This window comes from Pyxicephalus adspersus, chromosome 2 (assembly GCF_032062135.1).
Source record: "Pyxicephalus adspersus chromosome 2, UCB_Pads_2.0, whole genome shotgun sequence".
Classification (NCBI taxonomy): domain Eukaryota; kingdom Metazoa; phylum Chordata; class Amphibia; order Anura; family Pyxicephalidae; genus Pyxicephalus; species Pyxicephalus adspersus.
Window position 1 is genome coordinate 88,634,390 of NC_092859.1, and position 26,091 is coordinate 88,660,480.

A 26,091-nucleotide genomic window follows, 5' to 3' on the forward strand; every position below is an offset into this window, starting at 1 on the left:
ACGCATGCACAGTGAGATCAGCTCTATTTTTTTCCCTTTCACAGTGGCTACATGACCCGATCTCCCACCTGCGCAGTGCAAGATCGGGTGAAGAAGAAAGAAGATGGCGGCTCCCAGAGCTTCCTCTGCGCTGGGACAAAGAGGAATTCCAGGACAATGCAGGACCAGATGCAAGGGAAGGACCAACACCATCGAGGGTCCAGTGGGATTAAAGGTAAGTGTGATTTTTTTTTTTTTTTTAGATATAATTTCGTTTCGCTTTATATACTACTTAAAACAGTGTAATAGAAACATTTTGTATCTGTTACGTAGTGTATTGTTGTTTAGTAGCGCTTTAAGCAACCTTTTATTTTTTGACCCCTTGAAGGAGCCTTCTTTTGGGGAAAGGGTGAGGGGTACTAGCTACCACATACTCAATACCCAGGGCGTAGGCACAGATATCGGGCGGCACACTTATTAAACTAGGCATACAGATTCCAAAAAACTCTGTAACTGCCAACCCCCTCCCTGGGGTCATGTCTTGGGCATGACACTTTCTCCCCCAATAATTGCCCTTGCTAACTTGGGGCAGGCAGGGGGCTTGTTTTTCAAAAAGGGCTGCACTTTTTTAGCTCCCGTTCTTATTTGGCAAGGCAGATTCCGGGGCACATTTTAAGGCCAAGAGGGACACATACCTTCTTGGGGATGACAGGTATGTCTTGTTTAGAGAGCCAAAAAGGCCTGAATCTTCTTCCTGTGAGGTCCTACGTTTACACTTTTTTTGGGGAGGACCTCCCCTTCAGTCTTTATTTCGATTTCGGTAAAGACCGAAGGGGAAATCCGCAGCCTCCTGGGATACTTGTGTCACACATACCAAGAGGCTCTGCACTGCTCCTTGTGTGCATGCACCTTCAGAGGCTTTCTTATAATGTAAAAAAAAAAGTGTTCAATCTAATGCATGCGCAGTGCAAGGCAGCATTGGACGTACAAGTGAGCATTAGAGAGAAGGTGGAAGCTGAGCCGGCATGGGCCTCCTAGGCCTATTTTGTAAAAGTGAAAAAAAAAATGTTTTCACAAAAGTTCACAAACTAAATATAGGCTTTGGAGCACATCTGAAGTTAACCTGTATTCACACTGGCACTAAGGTTACATTTGTCCTTTCCTCATGCCAGGAACCACTGCTGGTTAAAAAACTGCTAACTCTGAAGATGCCAGGCACTTACCGCCTGTTACCAATCCTAGGTGCCCAGCCGTTGCCAGAAGTCACTCAGGAGGGGTAAATGTTTTTTGCTGCTAATATGAACTAAGCCTAACTTGTTACACCACATTCATTATACTATTACACTACTACAAAGGAATACACGGCATAGGACAGTTGTGGCAATAATATCAGTACACCCAATCACCTATCTCTACCTTGCTGAACCCCATATTAGACTGCATTTACACCTGAATAAAAAACACCGGTCATCACTTTTCCCCATCCTTCCATATTCCCTGCAATAATACCAGTGCACCCCATCACCTGTCTTACCTTTGCCTAACCCCATACCCACTTGCAGTTATAGCAGTGTGAGACGAGTAACGAGGTGCACTGGTAATATTGCAGGGTGGTATGGAGTTCAGCAAGGTTGAGACAGGTGATGGGTGCGCTGGTATTATTTCATTTTTATGGGGTTAAAGGTGACAAACTGTGAATGGGGTGAAGTGGTATATTTGCAGGGGATATGTAAAAATTTGCAAATAAGATAACCAAACTAGGGATGGAGCATGGAACCTTTAGAATAAAAACTCCATACTTAAAATAGAAATCCACAGCTACGGAGCTGAAACTCTGAAAAAGAACAGTACAGTGGATGGACAGTTTTCTGTTTGACATTTGTACACTTTGCATGTAAAAAAGTAAGAAAATATTTATAGCAGTTTTATAAATGTGTTAAATTGAGCTATTTATGTGGTGAATTGTCATGCGATGTGCTTTACGGTTTGTTATTGCCTTTGCAATATATCGCACAGCAACCCACTGCAGTGTTCTCTTCCATATAATTTATGCATATGTGGTTTGCATGTTTTGTTGTGTTATCATTTGTTTTTAATTTTTATAATAAAGAATATTCAATGGTACGGTTGTTGAATTTTACAACTGTTAGTTACTCGGCAACATAGTCATATATGTGTGTATGTATGTGTGTGTGTATTTATATAAACTATTATTTGTTAATTTTGGGATGTGGCAGGTGTAATTTTGTTGAATTAAATGTGGGAGTCTCCAGGTTTGTTTCTTTAAAGTCTTGTGTTACATTTGGAGTGACTGGGCTGTGTTCATCTAAACAGGCCCAGGTTTCGCACTGAGGGAGTATAAATAAATTGAGAAACTATATTGTCAATATTTATACAGTTGACATTCAAAAATCCAGCCTTCAATAATCCGGATACTTCAGTTTTCCGGCATGGATTTCGGAGCGTATGTTCAAATTTACAGTGTTTTCTGGAGGCGCTGTTTATGTTTTGATGGTGCTGTACTCCAGAATCAGCAGTTAGATCTTGCTTTTTCTCTATAAATTGAAGCTGTTCTTGCTGCTGAGGATGTTGTTACTGCCAGTCATGAAGATGATCATCCTGACAGCCCATCTGCTATTTAGCTTCTTTTCCAGGGTACAGTAATGATTAAAATTCTGAGGGACTGTTTTGTTTAGTTAAACTATAATTCTGTAAAACTGTTTTATTTAGTTGGTAAACATTAAATTTTCATTTGCTTTTCCTTAAGTGTCATTTCATTTTGTGTTTTTTTTTTTTTTGCATTTTAAAAAATAAAGCATATATAACCTTCAAAAATCCGGAATTTTAGAAAATACAGAACACCTCAGGTCTGGAGTTTGCTGGATTTTTGAACCTGTACTGTACTGTAATAAGCTACAGAGTGGAATTTTCTAACATTTTTGGTTTGTGCTGTGCCACAGGATGTTTTTAATGTAAAAAATGTGCCATGGCTCAAAAAAGGTTGAAAAACACTGTTCTATGCTATAATAATATATGGGAGATACACAAATTTGGTAAACCAAACAAATTTACAAAATGATTATATTCCTGGGATATGCTATTCTACCCATATTTAGAAACTAAATAAATTGTAAGGGGTTAACTAGTTTTCCTATGAATGCAATTATTCTGTCCTTATGTAAAAACAGATAATTCTAATACATTTTAAATTTGCCTTTCATCCAAAAGCCAGACATGCTTTTTCGTCTGAAGATGCTAACATATCCTTTCACTACATTTTACAAACAGACGTTCTACAGGGAGGATGAGGCCAGTATACACTTGTCAGTCAACCAATGTAGTAGGTCCTGTTTATCTGGCAGGAAATTTGAACTAGAAAATAAACAATCCAGGATAAGCAAATAGTCAAAATTATGTAAATGTCAGCTGAAATGTGGCCCAATTGTGGATAAAACAAATACTATATACCTGGTAATGCTCAAACTGTACGCTTAAATATATTGTTTGCTTGCGTTTATAGCCAGCCTAAACCATTTTAAAACACCAAAAAAGGCATAGACCAGAAAAGAGCAGAGTACTTGTATGGTTACCTCTTCCCTGTAACTGTGCCAGGAAAAAGGGAAAGTGGCAGTTTATCTTAGCAAGCCGTGTATAATCACCCTGTCAGTTCACATTATAGAGTTTCAGATTAGGTGAGCAGTCTAGCTGTGAGCTTGCTCATGCTGCAGAGATACCGCTCCTCTAAGTATCCAATTCAGCAGTCTATCTGCATATATAGATGAATAATATTATGGCGACTATGAAAACCCATTGTAAGTCTTTGAAGCATGTTAACTGGGGGAAACTTTGCAAAAAAACAGAGCAAAGCAAAAAAAAATTTCAGACAAAGGTGACCTATTAATTTCAAAGTAGAGCAAAATTACCCAACTCTGGTCATTCATATTAAAAATACATGACAAGTTGATGTTAATAATTTACATGCAAATCAGCTTGAAAACATTTGCAAAATACATTATTTTACAGTGACCTAACCTAAAACGTTTCTAAGGCAACAAGAGAGCTAAAGTGCAAGCACTATTTTGGAGCCTGCAAGTAATAATGTTGTTTTTGCTATAGTAAAATTTACCCAGAAGTTCTAATGCACATCTACTGATCCTGCCATTTGTATATGAACACTTGACAACCACAAGATCCTACTGCTCTGGTAATGTGGTCAGCTATCACCAAGAGCCACTGTACTATAGGATACCATTGGCATGCTCATTATGCCTGAAAAGTCAAGTAGGCAGCTTTTGATATTACAGGCCACCTAAGCTGCCTTGACATTTTGGGATTTGTGGCTTACACCCCATCCACATTTTCACGTGACTACCAATTAAACACCAAAATCTATACAATTTTTAAATCAAGAAATCAAGGCATGCGTCTCATTCTCTGAGGGGGTCCTTTGGATCTCAGAATTTGGCTTGTCATGGAACATCAAAGCCATCCTTTCCTAAACTGCCATGGACAAGATAAGTAGGCAAACAACTACTGCAAACCTATTGACATCTATAGACCATTCTGGTCAATGGACATGAAAAAGCAAAAAACAGGTATGTGACAGTTTAGAAACCTTACCAAAGGCAATGATGTCCTCAGAAATTACCAATACCAGAGGTTCCATGAGCCTCCCTACTCTACAGTATAAACATGAATGCACAGGTAACCTTATTGTTTATTTCTTTAGGTAAATGATTTCCATGGACAGTAAACAAATGGCATTTATGAATAATAAACATACCTGACTTTTAGTTTAATGTTTCCACATAATACACGGGTCTGAGATAAGTTCAGGTATTTGCAGTAGTTCTAGCCTGCACAGGTTCCTAATGTAATCCGCAATCAAAGATTTCACTCCAAGAATAAGATTTTATCCTTACAAGCAAAGAGAAACAAACTGTAATCCCCAAAACATGTTTACATTAAACATTCACTTTAATCTTGGTACTAATCCTTTAGACCTTATTTGCTCTATTGCTGCAGCACTTTCCAGAGTATTTTATTTTTGATCCCTAAAAAATTCTCATTAGCCCACGGATTATAATAAACTAACTAAGGACATAAGGTAATATCTGCAAAGTTTGGGTGAAACCCTCTCACCGGCATTTAGACTTATCCTGAGAAGTTCTTCTGGATTTGCAGTCATGTGACCTGTCAAGTCCCTTAGAACTTCTCTGCATCTGTGGGCAGAACATGGAACATGGAAAAGTGGGTTTTTTTGGGGGGAACTAGCACTGATGGACTGTAAATTACATGTGTTTTGAAACCTAATTTGTAGGCATCAATCTTGTAATGTAGCCATTAAGGATTGGTTTAATGCAATATAATTTTTACACAGACGGGTTGAAGAGTTGAGGGTGCCATGCATGGAAAAAATTTCTAGCATGAATTTTGTTCAGCCAATCACGCCACCCGGCTCCTCACTCCTGTAGTTTAATTTACCCAATCATGCACACCAGCTTGCATATTTGGCTGAACAAAATGACAGAAGAGAGGTCACAGATCCTTCCCATCCCAGCTAAGGCTGCAGCCGACATAGATGGCTAAAGCCCAGTTCAGCTCAGCCCACGGCAGCTAGTGGGACCGCTGCTGTAAAGCAAAACGGCTTTGGACAGGCGAGTTTTTCCATAAGAGCCAAGGTTATCAACACAGACAAGTACTTAATTTCTTCTTTCCAGGAAGATAATTTATTCAGTGTTAAATTTTAGCAAAAGAGGTACTTTCAGATTGAAGTCAGCAATGACAACACACTTCTTTGAATACTACAGCTTTCTGTTTCTTTTACAAGAAGACCTTCATTTGGTGTTAATTCTTATTAATGCAAGTAACTCAAAAGTCTGCAACCATCAGACCAGTACGACAGCCAGGGAACTGGCATTTTGAGAAGCACAGACAGAGCAACCTGCACATACTCCGAGTACAAATTTCCATTAACACATAGAAGGCATACGACTCAAATTATAGTGGCTGGTTTAGAAGATAAGCAAATCTGCATATTAAAAAAACTGCATATCCCTTCCAGGTTGAGAAAGAGAGATAAAAATATTGCTTTTTATAAACAGATATAAGCAGATCTGCCATCAAAGACGATAACAGAGCTTGAAGTGCTTACAGTTTTTGTGCTAGTTTTTACATCCAAGCATTTTATATCAGGAATTCCTTCTGAGATGTACACATTTTTGTGTTATCGACAACAAGGAAAGGGAACAAATGTCCACAACTTAAATGTATCTGGAAAAATGCTTAGCAAGACAGTCAACTGGTATAACCCATGGCTGTCCAGTCTTGCTCATATTATGCTTTATAATATGTAGAGAATTTGAAAAGAAAAAAGATAATTTTAAGCATTCGATTTCTAGCGAATTGCTTTTTCAAGAGTTCTAACTGCCCACTGGCAACCCATACAATGAGGTTCGAAAGGTCTTTCTTATCCTCACCATTCAACAGGCAATGCTTATCATCAGATGCTTTAGAACGGAGAAGTACACAAAATAAGTATTAAAAGAGCACTCAGAAGAGTAGCTAAGCAATACATAAAAGGTTATAATGTACTTAAATCTTATTTAGGCAAGAGGAGAAATCCTCATTTATATGCTAGCTTGGATAATTACAAAATACCCTGAAGCTACATACACACAAATCCAGTTATGTATTCATTAAAAATTCATGGAATATATTTTTGAAGCTGAACTCTAAGCACATGTAAAAATATAACAATACTTCAATAAAGCATTCTCAAAAGGTTAATGGCACCTTTGGTGTTAGCACATTTATACTGAAGCTTCCTCTGGTCACACATCAGCCTTCCCCCTTCCAATCTCATCTCTTAGAACAAATGCTTATCATTTGGAGTCCATGCATGTGATTTTTATTCTCAGGTACAAAACCAAAAGAATTGAAAATAAAGTACATAGATAATGAACTTGTATGTAGCGGTGCAATCTCTTCAGTTTATATTTCACTGGATTGAGGACTGATAAAACAGCAGTATTCTCCCCAGCCTCTTTAAACTGGGCACACCTCATGGCACCTTTCAGTAATCACCCAGCTGTTTTTAGGTGGTTACTGAAGATTTGGGTCACAATATAGGGGCTGCCACCCAGCCCATCTTACTTGAAAAAAGAACACTGGACAGGCAAGGTGGACTGGGGGCAAGGGAAGCTTAAATATAAGTGTTACTAGATTGAACATACAGTTAAAGTGGAACTAAAGTCTCACTGTACAAAACCTGGGGTGGGGGGGATTAATGAACACCCGCTTGCCTGTGAGGGAGTAAAGTCACCCCGGAACAGGCAAAGGAGAAGAAAGAAAGATGGTGACACCCATATAAAAAACAAAAAAGGTGTATTATATATATTCAGCTGGTATAAATACCAAAATTTGACTTTAGGTTTAGTATTACCGTGCACAGCCCCATTATAAATCAAATAGGTGTGCTACATGCAAATGTTCTGTGAATAGGATAAAGGAAATAGAGGGGGATCTGTTACTGTACAATTACAGGCAGGGGGACAAGGAAGTGACCAAGGTATATTAGTTGAAGTAGATAATAGCTTATCAGTCACAACAAGACACAAAAAAATCCCAATTAATAAATGCCAATTCATTGAAGCTTTCGTGTTTCCCTTGTGACAATCTTTAAACTAATCTGTTACACAATGTGCCTGGGTTTTCAACGAATAAAATTGGCTAAACAGAAACAAATATTTTGGCAGCTAAAGCATTCACATATTTTGCACTTCAACTAGCAATTTAGCTGTTTGGCCTGTGCTATTAAGTGTAAAAACAAGTTTCTCAACCCAGCTTTCAACACAATGACATGTACACAGTTTCCCCACGTTTCAGACAGATGCTTAACAGGTATGAAGCCCTTGAAAAACTAGATTATGAACAACCAGGGTGGCATTTTTAACAATAGAACAAGATACAGCAGAAAATCTCTACATGAGCAAGGAAATATTAAAGAAAGTATATAAAGGAGGTGTGTCTGTTAGTCTGTCTCTGACCAGAGGGGGCGTCATTACCATACACAGTACTATAAATAGGAAATTCTAGGGAAATGTAGGGCATAGCAGAATGAAACCCCTAACTTTCAAAAGTAGAGAAATTAGGAATGAAGAACAGTCAGTGATCATAAATACAGGCAGAGCTAGCCTTGCAAATATTTGTGTCCTCCAACTTCTGCATCGCAATCACTGATTTAGGTGGTCAATGTCACTGTGGAAACTTTTATAGAAGAGTATTTTGTTGGCATGTGTGTGCAGTACATAAATGAAGTAGGACCCCAGTTTAACTATTCCCAACCCACTGTAAGGTGCAACTTTGTCTTGCCCACGTTTTGCAGAGTTTTATTGGAAATATTCAATCTGACCCTCAGATGCAAAAAGGATGGACAAGCCTTGGCTAGTGCTAGCAATACATAAATTATTCCCAAAACCTGCGCCATAATGAATTTCAAACAGAGGCTCTGTTACGTGTAAACCAGGGCAGATGAGTTAGTAATTACTGGGTACCTGGAGTTGGGGAATAACTCCAAATCCCTGATATAAACTTATTACCCACATTATTTTTCAGCTAATCAGTCTAACCTGCCCAAAAAGTTGAATATTATGCTCACACACAAAGTATGTATACAAATATATACACACACCATCCGGTATAATTGTAAGCAGTCTCTACATCTAGGAGCACAGTGGTGCCTGGCACTGCACTTATCATGTACTCTACAAATCTAGAGTTACAAGCTATGTTTACCCAGCCCTGTTGTATGAATGAACAGAAATGGAGAAAACAACACAGACGCAGCACAAATGTAAACCAACCCAGGCATATTAAACCCATATCTCATTGATTTATTAGGGAAACAAGTCCTAAGGCTATCCAAAAACATAATAAAGCAATCTTTAATGGGCAGCTACAGCTCGTCCATTTAAATTAAAATCATGGTTAAGGTGTAGGTAAAATATTTTTATAACTAATAACTTAAAAGCTCATTGTAAACTGAAACCCAACCATTTGTAACAGTCTAATAATTTGTCTTTCTAATCATAAAGTGTACTTTCTTCCCATCTCTATACCCTGTGCCAAATCATTCCCACCACCTGCCAGGATCTTTTATAAGTCTGTATATGTAAGGCAATGATAACATAGGGACAAATGGAGCCTTTATACAATATCCTTACCTACAAATAGATGTAGTGACTTCTGCCAACACAACTAATGATGTTATTTGCCATTTAGGTATGACAAACAGAATATCCCAAAACCTGCCCTAGTTGGGCTCAATCCATGACAACACGCTCCAATGCAAAGGATGTCAGTGCACCTTAGTGGCCCGAAATTTACAACTCACCCAGCAAGAAATAGAGGGTAATGGAAATGGAAGCACAAAGCCTCCCGGGATACCTATGTCACGTCCCGGGAGACTCTTGGGTGTCTTTCTGTGAAAAAAAAATATATTTTTTTTTGCAACCTACGTCACCTATAGAAGAGATGGACTGGGGGACTGGGTACATAGCCTAAAGTGGGCTTTAAATAAAATCTGTCTCTTCCAAATAATGCCAGCTGCAAATCTATATGTCATTATCCCAATATCAAGAAGAACGCAACTGCAACAATTAATATATTTAAAATTAAACATTAAGGAACTTATCTTTACAAGAAACTTACCTGGCAAGATGGCTACATGTAATAGTTGAAGTTCGGGAAAGAAAGTTCCCCCATTCAAATGTCATGAGTCATACATTTCTGTTCCTGCAAAACAATAAAAATGAACATATATTGTTCACACCACTAATGAGTCATTTTCTTGTGATTTTAAAATCCATACAAACAGTATCCTCTGGGACATTAACACTTCACATAAAATTAGTGAGAACACCCTAGGGGTAAGCACAGACCTATGCACCTAAATTTTACACTCATTGTCTTGGGAAAATGGGAGTTATAAAGTGTCCTTGTGCTTTTATACTCAGCACGTGTAGATAACCAAGCATGGTTCATGCGTGAATTAAAAAAATTCTTCTTAAAAATGAGTTTGCTATTAATCTAAATAAAGAATATATATGTCTAGAATTTTGCTTGCTATCTGATGTTACATAACAAAATTTAAAGAAAAAGGCACTAAGATCACTGAGCAAACTGCAAAGTGCAGTGGCCAAGAAAAAAGTTTGGATTTATCTGGAGCTAGTATGATGCCACAAAAAATAATTTCGTCTGGTTGATAAGGGTTATTGTACTCTGAACTTACACTGGACCTATTACAAAAAATTATACTTTACCTGATTCATTGGCTTCTTCCTTCCTCAAGCAGGCTCTTGGATTGTCCATATAATAGTAATTAAAAATTTACTACCAGGCTACCTGCATTTGCATATTACCACCTCGCAGTCTTTTATTCAGTTTATTTTTTGTGTTGTTTTACGGTTTATTTTTCCAGCTCGTCAACAACAATTTCTGGAGGAGACAACTGAGCTAACTTTATGCATTTGGGAGTTCCCAGAAGTGCCCCACACATGTTTCAGTGGCTGCCACCAGAACTGCACAGTGCCATCCCCAATAATTATCTAGTGGCTACAGCGGATGAGATATTACATGAAGGCTCTCACCGAATTAGTAGTAACTATACCACATCACACTGCGAGTCTGAATCTAGCTTAGCGGTTTAACAACATTTCAAGGGGCGGAGGCAACCAAACAGTTTTGGGGGAACCACAAGACCACAACCCCAAACCTGTGACCTAATATGATGATTTTACCATGTGTATTTGTAGAATTTAATAATATTTATTTACAACACAAAGATAAAAATCATAGCCAATCCTTCATGAACATTGCACATAATGTAAATACTGAACCATCTACATAATGTGTACAAGCACAAAGGCCAAGCAGGTAACCTTCAAACAGCAGCAGAAAGTGGCGTGCTAGCAGACAGGAGGTCTATTGTATAGTTTTAAAAAGCAGATAGAGAACAAAATAGTCCTGCCCATTTGGATAATATTCAGGACAATGACTCAGAGTGTCGGTGTTTACACACATAATCTCATGAGCCGTTGAATGAGCAAGCATCAAATGTGAAAAACAAAAATCCATTTTTGGATGATCACCACATAAAATATATTTCAGCTTTGTTTGCAGATATACCAATGCTGCCAAGATTCAGACAGCATATGGGAACACAAAGGACACAAGACATTTATAAACACAAGGGGATATAACAGGAACCACAAGATAGAAATTACATATTAGTTGACTTAGGGGCCTATATACTTTGTCTAGGTGTCGGTAATGACAATATGAAATCAGAAAACCAATCAGAAAACCTAGTGAACTTTGTTCTGTAGACGATCCCATTATCCTTGAAAGGTACATTTCAATCAAACTCAAAATGTATATAGGAAACAAAGCTATACTGTGCCTTCAGCTTTTCATCCAGAACTGATATATTTTAGTAACGCACACCATTTTGTAAAATCATCTTTTTAAAAGCAATTTTGGAGTTCCAGTTGGACATCTGCAAAAACAATAGGCAATATATCTCCAAACTGTATTCACTGCAGGCTGCCTGATGTTTCATATATGCAGACTTTGGGGAGCACTCTACCAACAAACAGCAGTGATCTCCCTGGTCCTTTTTAGGCGCTAGCAGCACCACTCTGCACTTTTCAGTACCCACCCGGCTCTTTTTGGGTGGTTACTGAATAGTTGGGTCACAATACAGGGGCCACCGACTGCCTACAGCTTCTTTCCACCCAGCATAAAAAGATTTCTGGGGAGGATACTGAAACGGCATACAAGAAACAAGTTTTGCTCATGACAGATTTCCTCTAAAGGTAGTCTGTCAATGAAGAACTATATAGACCACCACTGGTAACCATCATCCCAATATGTTTGTCTTCTGGTTGTTCCTCTGGCTTCAAGCATTCCTCAGGCCAATGAGCTGAAACAATTATGCAGATAATGAGGATTCCTGTTCTCCATTCTTATTAAGGATCAGAAACAGAAGTTCTATATGAAAAGGCAGAAATAAGTCAGCTTAACTAAGGCTAGGTACACACGTGCAATAATTGTTAGAAATCGAATGACTAACGTCAGATCAACGATTATTCACGATTAATTTTGAACATTCAAATAGAATCCACCAATAATGTACACACACTGGATACGATTGTTTAAACGATGCAGGAAGTGATGTGTACTGGAGAAAGTGTACCACAGAACCACCCCCAATCACTGAATGACAGTACACACAATAGACCGTGAACAATTGTCGCCAAAATGGATCTGCCAGGACGGTCGTTCGTTTCCAGCGACATTCTTTGTTCATTGGCGTCGTTAGCCTGTCGCTGTGCACTTTTTTTGTTCACAATTATAGAAACGATCAGTTATAAAGTGTTTATTTCCAACGACAAAAAATGCACGTGTGTATGTAACCTAAGTTCATTGTCAATAGATTCCATTAACTTTACCGCAATAGAGGAATGCTACACATTATGTACCTGCCTTTTAGCATATTGATCTAAATAAAAGGACATTTAGGAAAAGGCAGCCAATTAACATGGTTGGTTTTTGCCACTGTTTAATATTGGCCAAGATATGAAGGTTAGTTTGAGTACATGTCAGGTTTACATAAATGCTGCTCACCTTCCAATAATTTGATCCCTAAACCACAAAATAAGGAACTTCCGATCAATGTAAGGTTCATAAAGGCAGTTTAGAACCAAAACATGCAGACGGTTACTGAACTCTATCAGATTGTGTGTACAATGTACTGCTAATAAACATGGTGAGACTGAATGAATTCTTTATGATTTGCATATTGCAATAACTGATTGTAGCTGACAAAAAATCTTTAAAAATCGCATATGCCAGACATAAATACCTTGTTGTTTATCCATATTAAACAGAATGAACAGAACACTATTAACAGCTAACATACTAACAGCTATTGTCTGATGCAGCTAAAGGCAATGTATCCTTTGTCATATTAATTAATGTATCAGATTTTTTCCAATAAAGCAACAGTTTGTAAGGTAGATAATAGTATACCTAAGGCTGCTTTATACATGGAAAATGAAAAGAATGAATGTTTTATTATTTGCTTATTTACCAAAACAATAAGCAAAAAAAACACTCTTGGGAACCATTTATTCTTCAGCAAATAAACCACAGTTTGTTTAATGACTTTCTACACTGTACAAATATCATGGATGAAAACTAGAAATGTATGATTTTTTTTCTCTAAAAAAAACAAGACTTGATTGTAATCTCCCACAGATTAAGGGAAAACAGAGCGATTCTTTTAAAGCTGTGACGTCAAATCTTTTTGAATAGCTAAAGCCAGGTAAAAGGAAACATTTCTTATATGGTACTAAAGAACGAATATTATCACTTCCTGATAATATTGAAAAAGTTGTCTTCCTTAAATTATCATCACCACACTGTCCAAATTTGTACTTTTGGCATTTAATATTTTAATGAAGTTTTCTGTGATTCTGAGATGAATCTAACTCCAAATGGGCTTGACTGAAAGAGTTTCTCTTACTGCCTGGTCCAAGGCTGACCATGCCCTTCCCATTCAGGACAGGACCATCCATCCTTGCAATAGTATATAGCTAGCTTTACCTATATATCAGAGGGAAGTAAAGCCCACTAACTATCTGTAATAAATTGGCAATAAATTCATAGAAAAAAAGTTTTCTGTTTAATAAATATAATAGTAAATATGCAGTGTTTCTAACTATAGATATGTAAATTATTTCTTAGTAAAGAAAAGTTATTTTAACCTCCCTAGCGGTACATTTCTGTCTGGATATATATGTCTAAAAGCGGTACATTGTTTTTTGTGAAAATCTATTTTACAGTATAATATAATAGTATAAATATAATAAAGTTTGAAACACAAAACCTTGTAAAAATAACAAATTAAATAAATTTATAATATAATATAAATTTTCCCGCCCCGCCGACAACACACACACACACACACACCGACGTCACCGGGAACTCCCTCGATGACTCACCGTGTGCAGAAGATGCTGGAGAAAGAAGAAAGACAGGGATCGCGGCGATGGGTAACGCAGGACGCCAGCGGATCAAGTAAACGCTGTATTTACTAACCTTCCCATAGGTTTACTTACCGCTTCCAGCAACTTTTTTCTACCCTCGGGGTTACCGCTAGGGAGGTTAAAAAGCCATGTAAAGAAATGATTATGCAGAGCCTGGTTCTTACATTACTACAGTACTGAGATAGGGCCGGGGGAAGAAATGAGGCTAAAGCTAAACACATGGAATTATATTGGAAGCAGAGGACTTTTTAGCCACCATAGCTTTGCTACAAAATGACATCAGTCATGTGTATATCGGGGCGATGTGTATATCCAGTTTATGTTAGGCTTTTTAATTTTTTTATTTGTTTTTTTCCTTACAAACGTGTCTGAAAATAGAACACAGGTTCACTTTAACAGGATATGAACAATCATATGTGATTGTCACATTTCCCAAACCACTTGACCTGCAGCATTGAATGGTATTGTTCAAGTTTTCTCAACCAAGATTCTATCAGGGATCCTTGAGAAGTAAGAAATGACATTTATTAAAAATCTTCCACCAATAATGACTACCAATCCAGTTTCATAATGACATCCAATTAAAGGGGTCACTTCTACACTGATTAACACTGCAAAATTTTTTCCACTGAATACAAATGTTAAGGACATGTTTCCACTAATGTAAGGGGACACTTTTTCATTGGCGGACAGTGTAAGGCAGGGTTTCAGCCAAAGATTACTAGAGGTCCCTTGTGAAATTTGCCATTTGCACCTCTTAGGTCAGTTTAACCAATGCCAATGGTCACTTTAGCTGTCTGGAAGGGTGACATTCTTCCCACTAGGCAGCAATATAAAATACCACACTAATGTACCGTGAGCTGTGGATATAGCAATTATCAATAGGGGTTCCCTGAAGTTATTTCAAGGGTTCCCCTCCATGTTAAAAGGTTGTGAAACACTGGTGTAAGAAAACATTACAAATTACAGAGTTGGTGCTCCTTTTTGCTAATTATAGTCTTCAAAATTATTGATATGTACAGCAAGACAATATTGTAAAATAGTCAGCAAATATATTAGGAATGCAATATTTGTGAATATTAACTACCAATAGATTGTTTTTTTCCCCATTATTTTAATATTTTTCCTACTGTTTAATGCAGTATTTCAAATGTTACAGGTTTAGAAGGCTGGTTCAGATAGTGATCCAAACAATAATAATGCAAATTTTGTAATAATTATCATGATCTAAATAATTTTCCGTAGAAGGCTTTTACAAAGATTGCCATTTTAATAATTACCCTCCTAGAAAAACTTTTACAAAGCACATTCCATGACTAAGAGTTTTCCCTAGCAGGATGAATCCACAGAGAATTTTACTTACTTTAGCATTATTAAACTATTCTTGTTGTAAAACTTTGAAAATGCCACAGTAAACGCTAATCCAACAGATATGCAAAACTGCGCGAACACAAAAGACTCACAAACCACAGGCCTAAACCAAATGGCAACACAGTTTTGTTTAAAATCCAAGTACAAAATAGCAATGCGCTAAGAAAAAAAAGGCAAGATTACTTTGAAAGGGTAATTGTTCATAAAAACAAATCTTAAAATAGAAAGAACAAAACCATTAGCTAAAACCTACATTTTATACAAAAGAGAAAATTAGGAACTTGAAGAGATGAGCACAAACTTTTTTTTTTCTTCTTTGTCCACAGAACTAAAATACCCATGTAAAAAAACCTCACTCACAGAGGAGAATACAATATAAAATTACAGCAAACAGTAATTATATTTTTCCATTATCTCTTTTACAGCCCACCTGCAGATAACTATTTCAATAACTTTGCCAATAAATATTTTGGATACAATATTTTGTATTTATTGGTATTTAAGTGCTAAACCAGGACAAAAGACATTTTTACTGTATGTTTGTGCTTTATAGCAGAAGATAAATATTGCCAGATTCTCAATTGCACTTAGGAGGCTGTTTGTAGGTAGACATACAGAGTTGGGGATGTTTTCCCATACTTCCTGCCCTGCTGACACTGGTTTCATCAGGCAGGAAGCGTGGACAAATCTGAAACTGGAATGCGGATAAGAATAAAAAAAAAAAAAAGAAAAGAAATCTTACATGGGTCATGGCCTTCCTATTTTAATTTTAAAAACAAATCATACATTTTAGTGCTTGAAAGTAGCCACAAAAATTAGGGTAAAGCTCTATGTGATACACAAAAAATACCCACAAAACAACAGAATAATGTTATTATCAGCAGGATAATAAGGTTTTAATGTTCTGGAACTTAAGACTTTACATCAGTGTGTATGTTTGCAGTGTTTAACCCAGATTTTTTTTTAAGCCAGGTGGGAAGAAATTGTAGGTGGGTGGCAGCCCCTTTATTTTGACTTTACGCTTCAGTAACCACCCAAAAACAGCCGGGTGGTTACTGAAAAGTGCCGGGTGGTGCAACCGTCTAAAAGGGGCTGGGGAGAACACTGTGTTTGGTTTTAGTTATATATATATATATATATATATATATATATTGTGTTACATAAATAGGGCAGCATGGTGGCTCAATGGATAGCAGTTTGGCCTTTGCAGCGCTGGGTCCCAGGGTCAAATCCTGGCCAGGACACTATCTGCATGCAGTTTGCAGCTTCTACCCGTGTTTGTGTGGGTTTCCTCTGGTTTTCTTCCCACATTCCAAAAACATGCAGTTAGGTTAATTGGCTTCCCCCTAAAATTGACCTTAGACTGTAATAGTGACATATGACTGTGAAAGGGACATTAGAGTGTGAGCTTCTTTGAGGGACAGCTAATGGCATGACTATGGATTGTGTACAGCGCTGCGTAATATGTCAGCGCTATATAAATACTGTGTAATAAGAATAATAATACATCACTAATACAATACATATAAAATTTATGATACATATGGTATGTGACAATGAGCTACTCTTTAACCACCACAACTCAAACTTCCCTCTGCTCTAAACTTTGTCAGAAAAAGAGTTAATGAATGTCATTGCATTTGCCCCCCTCCATTAAGTAGGGAAGAGCCAACTTAGGATAAACTCAGCCATTTCTGGATACTTGTGTACCTCAGATCACAGCAACATGAAAGAACCCAACCTGGGGATTAGTTACACAGAAACAAGCTGGCTGGTCTAAAGACTGTTACTCTTATCAGTAGGTAAGAGGAGAAAGTGTTGGCCAACAGTTACTTTCTGGGCTTCTGGATAGCAGATAAAACTCTCAAACATCTCCTGCCACATCCTTTACATTTAGAAAAAAATGTTCAATGTATAGTGTGACGATAAGGACATTAAACGACTATAAGCAGTCCAAAGGCTGACATGTAACATATTACATTTAGACACAAAGCAATTAGTTTTACTAAAATACTTTGCAAATTACCAGTTTGTAGAATTGGTGGCTGTGTGCATTTAGTCTTTCATGCTTCCTTTCCTTAATTTCACCTGGAGAGTAGCGGAATTTCTGTCTCAGGCAGAGGGTGCTTGCTCATTAATAATGATTATGCTCCTTAAACTATATTTTGCGGGAAGCCCTTGGATGCAAATTTGCAACATTTGACAAAGCCGCACAATTGTGCTAAAGGATGGGTTCTACATTACAGTTAAGTATACCAATCATTTCCCTTTGTTTTCTGTAAATGCATAGGCAAACTGTGACCCCTTAGTGAAAATCCAAACCTTACCTTAAACCTCACATTACAATATAAATATATTATTACTGAAGACTTACCAAAATATGAAGACCTATCTAGACAAACATCAAGCATGTTATTGGTAGATCAGAAAGCACATATATTGTTGGATTTTATTATATATTTATGAGCTTGAGGGGCTCATTAATAAAGGAGAGATAATATCACTGCCCTTTGACAGACAGCAAAAGTGTTTACTCCACACAGAGTTCTGCATTGTACAACACATTTATACATGCAGAGCGTGGTCTTAAGGCTAAAAGGATCCACTAATGTTCTTTGAATAATACAAAGAACACAGAAGGAGTCACAAGACCAAGCTATCTTGCTGCAGGTTCCCCCATAATCCATTACTTTAAATAGGGCATTCATGCAATAAATTCAACACAATTAAGTTATGTGGCTATCAGTGAAGCATTTCCAGAATTTGCAAAGAAGACAAAAGAACTCAGTTGATATAGTGTACTTGGACTTTGCTAAAGCATTTGACACTGTACCCCACAGACGGTCAATAGGTTTAGAAAAATCAATCTGTAAATGGAAAGAAAACCGGCTTAAAGATCCCATCCAGAGAGTTGGAATTATTGATTCATACTCTGAATGGTCTAAGGTTATTAGTGGTGTACCCCAGGGTTCAGTGTTGGGACCTTTACTGTTTAACATCTTTATAAATGATATAGATTTCGGGATTAAAAGTACTATTTCTGTTTTGCAGATGGCATCAAACTATGTAATGGAATTATCTCCATACAGGATGTCTATATTCTACAATCAGACCTGGATGTACTGTTTGATTGGGCAGCCAACTGTCAGATGACATTTATTATAGATAAACGTAAAGTTATGCACTTAGGAGCTAACAACATGCATGCTTCATACTGTCTAGGGGGAATACATTTGGGGGAGTCAGAAATGGAAAAGGATCTGGGGGTTCTGGTATAGACTTAATAACAGCATGCAATGCCAAGCTGCAATATCTAAAGCTAGTAAAGTACTTTCTTGTATTAAAAGAAGAACAAACTGCAGAGATGGAGACATAATCCTGCCCCTGTACAAGGCATTGGTCAGACCACATCTGAAATATGCAGTCCAGTTTTGGTCACCAGTTCACAAAAAGGACATTGTGGAATTGGAGAGAGTGCAGAGAAGGACAACTAAAATATTAAAAGGAATGGAGGAGCTCAGCTATGAGGTGAGATTAGCTGAACTGAATCTATTCTCCCTTGAGAAGAGACGTTTAAGGGGGGATATGATCACCCTGTATAAATATATAAACAGTCCATATAAAGAAATGTCTTCCCCATTATTCACTTTATTACAAACAACAAGAGGACACTCGCGTGTCTGGAGGGCGCGTCTGGAGGAAAAGAAGTTTAGGCTCCGGATAAGAAAGGGATTCTTCACTGTAAGGTCTCTAAAATTGTGGAATCGGCTCCCTCAGGAAGTAATTTTCAGCAACTACTATAGCTTGCTTTAAGAAAAAGCTGGATGCTTTTCTAGAAGCACAGAATATAACTGGGTATTAAGGCTTTAAAGTAAAAATAACAGTGACTGTTGATCCAGGGAACATCCGATTGCCTCAGGGAATCAGGAAGGAATTTGAAGCAAGTTGTACCAGGGTTTTTTTTGCCTTCCTCTGGACTTCCGCAGCCCCAACACTATAATAATGACAATGTAGCCGATATGCTATATATGCAAGCTCTATTGACAGTACAATTTCACTGCCATTAAATGTAAACTCTTGCAGGCCAACTAAACCTAAATTTTACTTCTCAATATTGTATGGGATGCTGGCAATTCAAATGAAAAACAGCCTTCTTCTACTGTAACCTCCAGTGATGAAATCCCCAACACTTTTCGTTCCAGCTTACTTCTAGTACTATAGTCACTGCAGGGCCATATGTTGGTGTCAGGGTTCCCAGATGGATAATCTGTAATGTGTAATAAAAGACCGGGGAATCCAGCAGTGAGAGAGCAACAAACTCATTATGGTCTCGTGGGAGCAAGCACAAATCAATGCACAGAAATATCACCAATGGAGCATTCAAGTAACATGAGATAGGAGAAGGTTATTCAACCCACTGGGGCCAACTCAAGACTGAAATTTGGGTAGAGTTTTACTTTAAGAGAAGTTTTTTTTGTATTCCAGTGATGTCTTCTTAGAAACGGAATAATTACAGTTACAGCCTGATCAAGCAGAAATACAAATACTAGCTTGGCACACACATTGAACATACCGTATTTTTGTACCCATATCAATGACACATTACTACTTAACTCACCCCTTTTTCATTCACTACGCAAGTTTTAAAAACATATTGGCACTGAAATAACAGCAGAACCATAGGAGACCCCTGAAAGGTGCAAATCTACCTAAAAGGTTGAATGTGTTGGCCTTTAAATGTCCTGTCATTGAAGGGATAAGTGCCACTTGTAGAACACTGGTATTTATGGGCGAATCAGTGATGAAAAGGGTAAATCTCAACTCTAGGCTAACAGCTAAAGAAACAGATGGATTTTTATTTCTGACCATACTGATAGACCCCTCAACTGACTGGCTACATTGCTGCTTCTACCTCTCCTGGTCTGTGCTCTGCTGAGCAGTTGCAAGAGACTAAACAAAGCCAAATAATAAAACTCTGCATTATTCTGTGCTGTTTCTATCTGCCTAGAATTCAGTTTTATATTAATCCCTAGCGCTTACCTTCCTATTTATACAGATGGCCGGACTAACTTGGCATAATGTTGAGGCATGCAAGTTACCTGATCTCACGGATTTCAGCCCGATTGGGCGCAGATGGTAAATCAGCTCAGTCACTGCCAGCTGCTTTTCTGAGGAGAGCTATGTGCACTTCTGGAATTGCATGACCCATCTTTCCAGTTCCTAAGGTCAGCATTGAATAGCTTCCACTAAAAGAGCTGTTAGGTCTCCAAATTAATAAATTAATTTCTAGTAATATGTGGTCTGTGCCAGCCCTGCTTTAGGAAGTTTAGCTGAAGCTTTGATATGCTCATCACTACCACCCACAACTATGGCATGCAGTTATGGAATAGTGGTCACACATGGCTTCTAAATATTTGAATTCATCCACTGCAAGAAAAAGTGGATTTCACAATCAAATGTGTACATTTAATTTTAATAAATAAGGAAAGTGAGCATTGTGTTTATAATATTCGGTCAGGTTAGATATGGAATACTTAAAAATCTTCTTGAAGACTTCATAATGTTTAAAGCTCCTCTTTAGCAATAACACTAGTCATAGCTGAAAGGAGCTCTACAGGGAACCTTGTACTTATTACATAAAGCACAGCTCTCCCCTGCAATATGTAAATGCAACTCCCTATCTAGGGTGTGCAATTAAAAATACAGAACTAGCTGTGTTCCTTGCTCTGTTCCCCTGCTGTTTCTCACCCAGGACCAAGCCAAAAGTAAACTTGGTACATCACTAAGAATTGTGGCTACTAAAAGAATCAAATGCAAGGATGCAGAGGACTGTGGTATGTAAATATTCCTTACGGCACATTGTTTACTACAGATAACTGCACTTATTATACAAGATAGATGGTTGGAAGACAATCAACAGATGTGTGTAAGTAGCTTTAGCCTAAATGTAAATTATCTTACCTGCCAATCAATACTGCATGGCAGAGAATTACTAGAAATGTGGATAGAAAAAACTATGAACAAGACCCCAATGTCAAGACTCGACCTCAATTTTCTTTTTTGCGGTTTAAGTAACACAGTTTGGTCAAAGCTTGTGTTCCAAAGCAGCAGTAATACATTAATGAGGTTAGACTTGTGCTATCCCCTCCAAGAAGCTTTATAAACATTGGGTTACAATGCTGCCCCAGTCAGAAAAATGCTGCAAGGAATAACTGATTGGATTTAGAAATACATTTAAAGAAGCTTTCAATTTTTTTATAACTGGGTTAAGTTTATTTAATTAGGATATGTTTTACATTTGCCTGCCCTGTTGCTTTAGGCACTATATATATATATATATATATATATATATATATATATATATATATATAGTGCTAAAAGCAACAGGATAAAAAGATATAAAACATCTCAACAGGCTTCTTCACTACTTTTCCACCTGCTGTTTGAATAATCCATCACTTCTGTGGTCCTATGACACAGATTTGTTTCTACACACATCCTCCTGTTTATATTAAACAAGCACAAAGGGAAATGAAGAAATACGAAGGGGCCTGAATTCTTCGGGACATTTATCATTGACACACAAAAGCCTCCCGTTTTTTACACTTAAATTATATGCATGAGAAAGCTGTTATCAACATCACAAAGGACCAACACTGAAAATATATAACCAAAAACAGAGGATATATAAATCTACCAGTGCCTAGGCATTCTAATGCACCATTGTTCCCAAATCTGTCCACCAATATTACACTGATTTGCAACATAAGTGCAGTGGTTGGTAAAAAAAAATGTGTTTGGCTATACATACAGTTAAGTATATTGGTGTTATTTGCCTTATTTATATACGTGTGCTTAGGGTCTGACTTACACACTGCTGCAAAGCAAGCAAGCTTCTGTCACAGCCTAGCACATAGCAGCCGACCTCTGTCGTCGCCATACAGAAAGGCCTGGAGGTCAGCAGAAGGAATTACTGAGCTGCAAAAAAACCTTGGGGATTACAACACTCCTACATTGTAGGGAATAAACTGAGCAATGTTTAAGGGCAGGGACAACAGGAAAGGTAAGAATTATTATTTTTATTTTTTTATTTCCTTTTTTTAAATTTTACAATCATAGCTTGCCTTACAATCCTTAATAGAGCAACATGTTTCAGCATCAACTCCATATGTATTCCCATTGTTTTTTATCCAGCTCTGATAAGTTGGATGTTTTATCTGAAAACTTCAGATGGAAAACAACACAACAAGGAAGAATGATTTGTTAATCTGGCACACACAATGGTTTGTCTAGGCACAGCGACTCATTCACTGAACAGTTGGGATCCGGTCATTGCCACATCTATGATCCTGGCGTGGGTATAGGAGACTGGGGTGGGTATGAGGATGGCGCGTAATAAGGACAAGCTAAAACTCAAAACATCATTGTCATCTTACATGATGATCCCCTCACATTTACAGAGCACCTGTTACTAAAAACCTCTATTATTATACACCTATTTACTATACTTCTATTACTTTCTATATTCCTATATTCTATATCAGCTTGCTCATAATGTTGTTGTACTGACCAAAATGTTCTGAGGGATAAATATATATGCAATCAGGTGTTAGGTTTTTATTGCATGCTATACTTTATTTCCACTTTAATGCTGTCAGGGCAATGTGATGTAGACAATACACAGAAAATACTGATTTTATACAGAATCCGCAGCACGTGCCGACATACAGGACTGAAAAATTCTATGTGCCATAGTCCAATGCAAAGATTTCTGCATGTGCTTTATGATGGCTGCCATTGCTAACATGGCTTTGGAAATGCTAGCTGCCTGGCAATCATGCTTCTACTTGTTCTACATAGGTCATAATACTGTATTGGAGCCAAGTGACTAGCATTTCAGAAGGGGTCAGCAAGGGCTTCATGACCAGAACCAGAAGGGAATTCTGAGATTGTAAGCTCTTCAGGGCAGGATCCTCTCCTCCTCCTGTGTCACTGTCTGTATCTGTCTGTCACTTATTGTACAGCCCTGCGTAATACGTTGCCGCTATATACTGTTTAATGGTAGGGTGCGATCAGTAATATCAGCCAATAAAAGACATATGAAGCAAATGAAATCATGCAAGGAGGGCACAGGATCCCCAGAAATGATGATAGCATTAGACGGACAACCAGGTAACCAACAAATATGTAATAAATGGCAGCAGACAGGCTTCTTCTATGACAGCTAAAGTATTCTGACATCCATTCCTTCCCCCTAGATTACCCAATTCAGTAATATAAGAAATGACACCTGCCAGGCTGACGGATATTAGCCAGGAGATACATTAACATGTGAAGAGTGGAAAGTAATATTGTCTATGCTGGGTATAGAACACTCAGGGATCAGATGATGACAATCCAGTTTATTAGCTAATGAATGATGGGTTTAAAATGAGAAATCTGACAATAAGCCATGACTGGCACAATGCTGACCCGTACAACAACCATGACACCCCACAATACCGGCACCATGGGCCATCACAAGTCCCCGATCACATAACACAGATTTTATTATTATACCTGTATGAATATTATTATCATTATAGAGATGTAAACAATAATCCTGATGTATACACAACATGGGTAATAATAGAAGGCAGATCAGCCCTGGTGTTTATTTATATCACATACAATCTATGGGAATACACATTATCACAATCACAGCGGGATAGGGATCGGGGGGATAGGGATCGGGGGGTTAGGGATGGGGGATAAGGATGAGGATAGGGATGGGGGATAAAGATGGGGATAGGGGATCAAGATGGGGGATAAAGATGGGGATAGGGGGGTTAGTATGATGATAGGGATGGGGGATAAGGATGAGGGATGAGGATAGGGTTGGGGGATAAGGATAAGAATAGGGATTGGGGATACGGATGGGGTTTAGGGATGAGGACAGGGATGGGGGATAGGGGTAGAGGCTAGGGATGATGTGATGGGAATGCTGAGATGTGTGCTCAGTGACAGCCCGTACACAGTACAGATGTGACAGCACAGGAATGACAGCCGTGTGTTGCATGTGAAGGTATTAGGAGTCTCATACACAGGATGCTGGATGTTTTACAATCACTCCGCATACTGGCATCATCTCACAGCCATGCCGGTGTTCTCTTACCGTTCTCTCAGCCGGGATTCTGTCACACCGGAGGTTACGGAGCGCTCAACACAACCAGCTACCTCCAAGCAGACACCGCTCTACTCTGCAGCGCGATGTGATAGTGTCATCGCCGCCACGCCCACCGCCTCCGCTCACTGCCACCTAGCGGCTACTGTACGCATTGTAGCGCGAGTCCCAGCCAGACCGCCATCTTGTGATTGGAATACGTAAACACGAGTAGGGGTGACATTGGTTCCATTATCTAGGTGGTGCTGGTGGGGCAGCTCATTGGAGAGAGAAAGTTCTTTTATACTCCAAATTATTTCCCTGGATACCAGTGCATTTTTTTTTTCATTTTGGATATGTCACAGTTCCACACATTATTCTTCTTGTGGCCTTTATCGTTCACCCTAATGTATTACTTTATTGGGACAAATATAGTATTATTAATATTACTATTTCCTTGGTGTTTATGGGGAATGGAGAAGAAAGAAACAGAATTTAATAATTGCTCAGTAAACTCAAATCATATCGCAGTTTACATTTTTTGTGATTACATTTGGCTGTGTAGAAGTGGTCATTAAAGACCCATCTTCCCCCCATACAGTTTGGTAGCACTAGATTGGTGAGATTGGTGATGCCCAACCTGTTCTGTGCCTCCAATGCATGTCCCCTCTACTCTGCACTGTTCCTTCTACACCTGAAGTAAAGCCAGAGTTCCTAAACAATCTGGTGATAATATTGGTAATTAAGGCATGATTGAGTATCCAACTGCACAGTGGGTGATCAGTGAAGCTGGGTGATCCAACAAACCTTACAATGTATCTGGTCCAGGATTGAAAACATTTTCTAACAAATAGTAAATGATTTGAAGAAATCCATTCCAGTTTTGCTGTATCACTGATAAAAATGTGTATTCTCCCCAACCTTGAGGAGCTTTATTAAATCAGGCCCAGTGTGAAGGGATGCCAATATTGTTGAGATAACATCACCTATCCCTAACAGTTAACCGGTCTGCTTGAATTTTTTTCCTAAAGCAGATCTATCACCAAATTTTTAACAGCCCTCCCCTGCGACGGTAAAGACTGAAGGGGAAATCCACAGCCCCCTGGGTTACATATGTCACATTTGATTATTTACACAATTTTTTTTAACATATACAGGTAGGCGCCTCACCCAATCTCATATCTGCACAGTGCAAGATCAGGAAAGATCAAGAAAAATAAGAGATGGGGCGCCCTGTATCCAGTTTACACCTGAAAGAAGAAGGAAGACAGGACAGCCCAGGCTCACTGGACTAGGATTGCGGAGGGATTGACAGCTTTACACCTATAAAGGTAAATGTCTTTATTCTTTACTGCAAATTCTGCTATAATCAAGTTTAGTTCTGTTTTAAATAGCAGTAACTGATTTTCCACCATAGAGTGTTAATGAATGTCAGATTCACTACTTTGGAACAGACTTTTTTCTTTTTTTTTTGAAACTGACGAAAAA

At 38.1% G+C, this 26,091-nt stretch overlaps 1 protein-coding gene across 3 annotated transcripts in view; it reads right to left on the reverse strand.

Moving 5' to 3' along the window:
- OSBPL8 (oxysterol binding protein like 8) overlaps positions 1–24,731 on the reverse strand; it is a 141,484-nt gene extending 116,753 nt beyond the window's left edge. For 2 of the 3 annotated variants that reach the window (XM_072401392.1, XM_072401390.1), the window contains exons 1-2: positions 24,616–24,731; positions 9,691–9,774 (exon numbers count right to left, since the gene is read on the reverse strand). The gene's annotated coding sequence lies outside the window, so the exon portion shown is untranslated. The remainder of the gene's footprint in view (positions 1–9,690; positions 9,775–24,615) is intronic. The other variant, XM_072401391.1, reaches the window with a different exon arrangement.
- Positions 24,732–26,091: the final 1,360 nt, after the last annotated feature.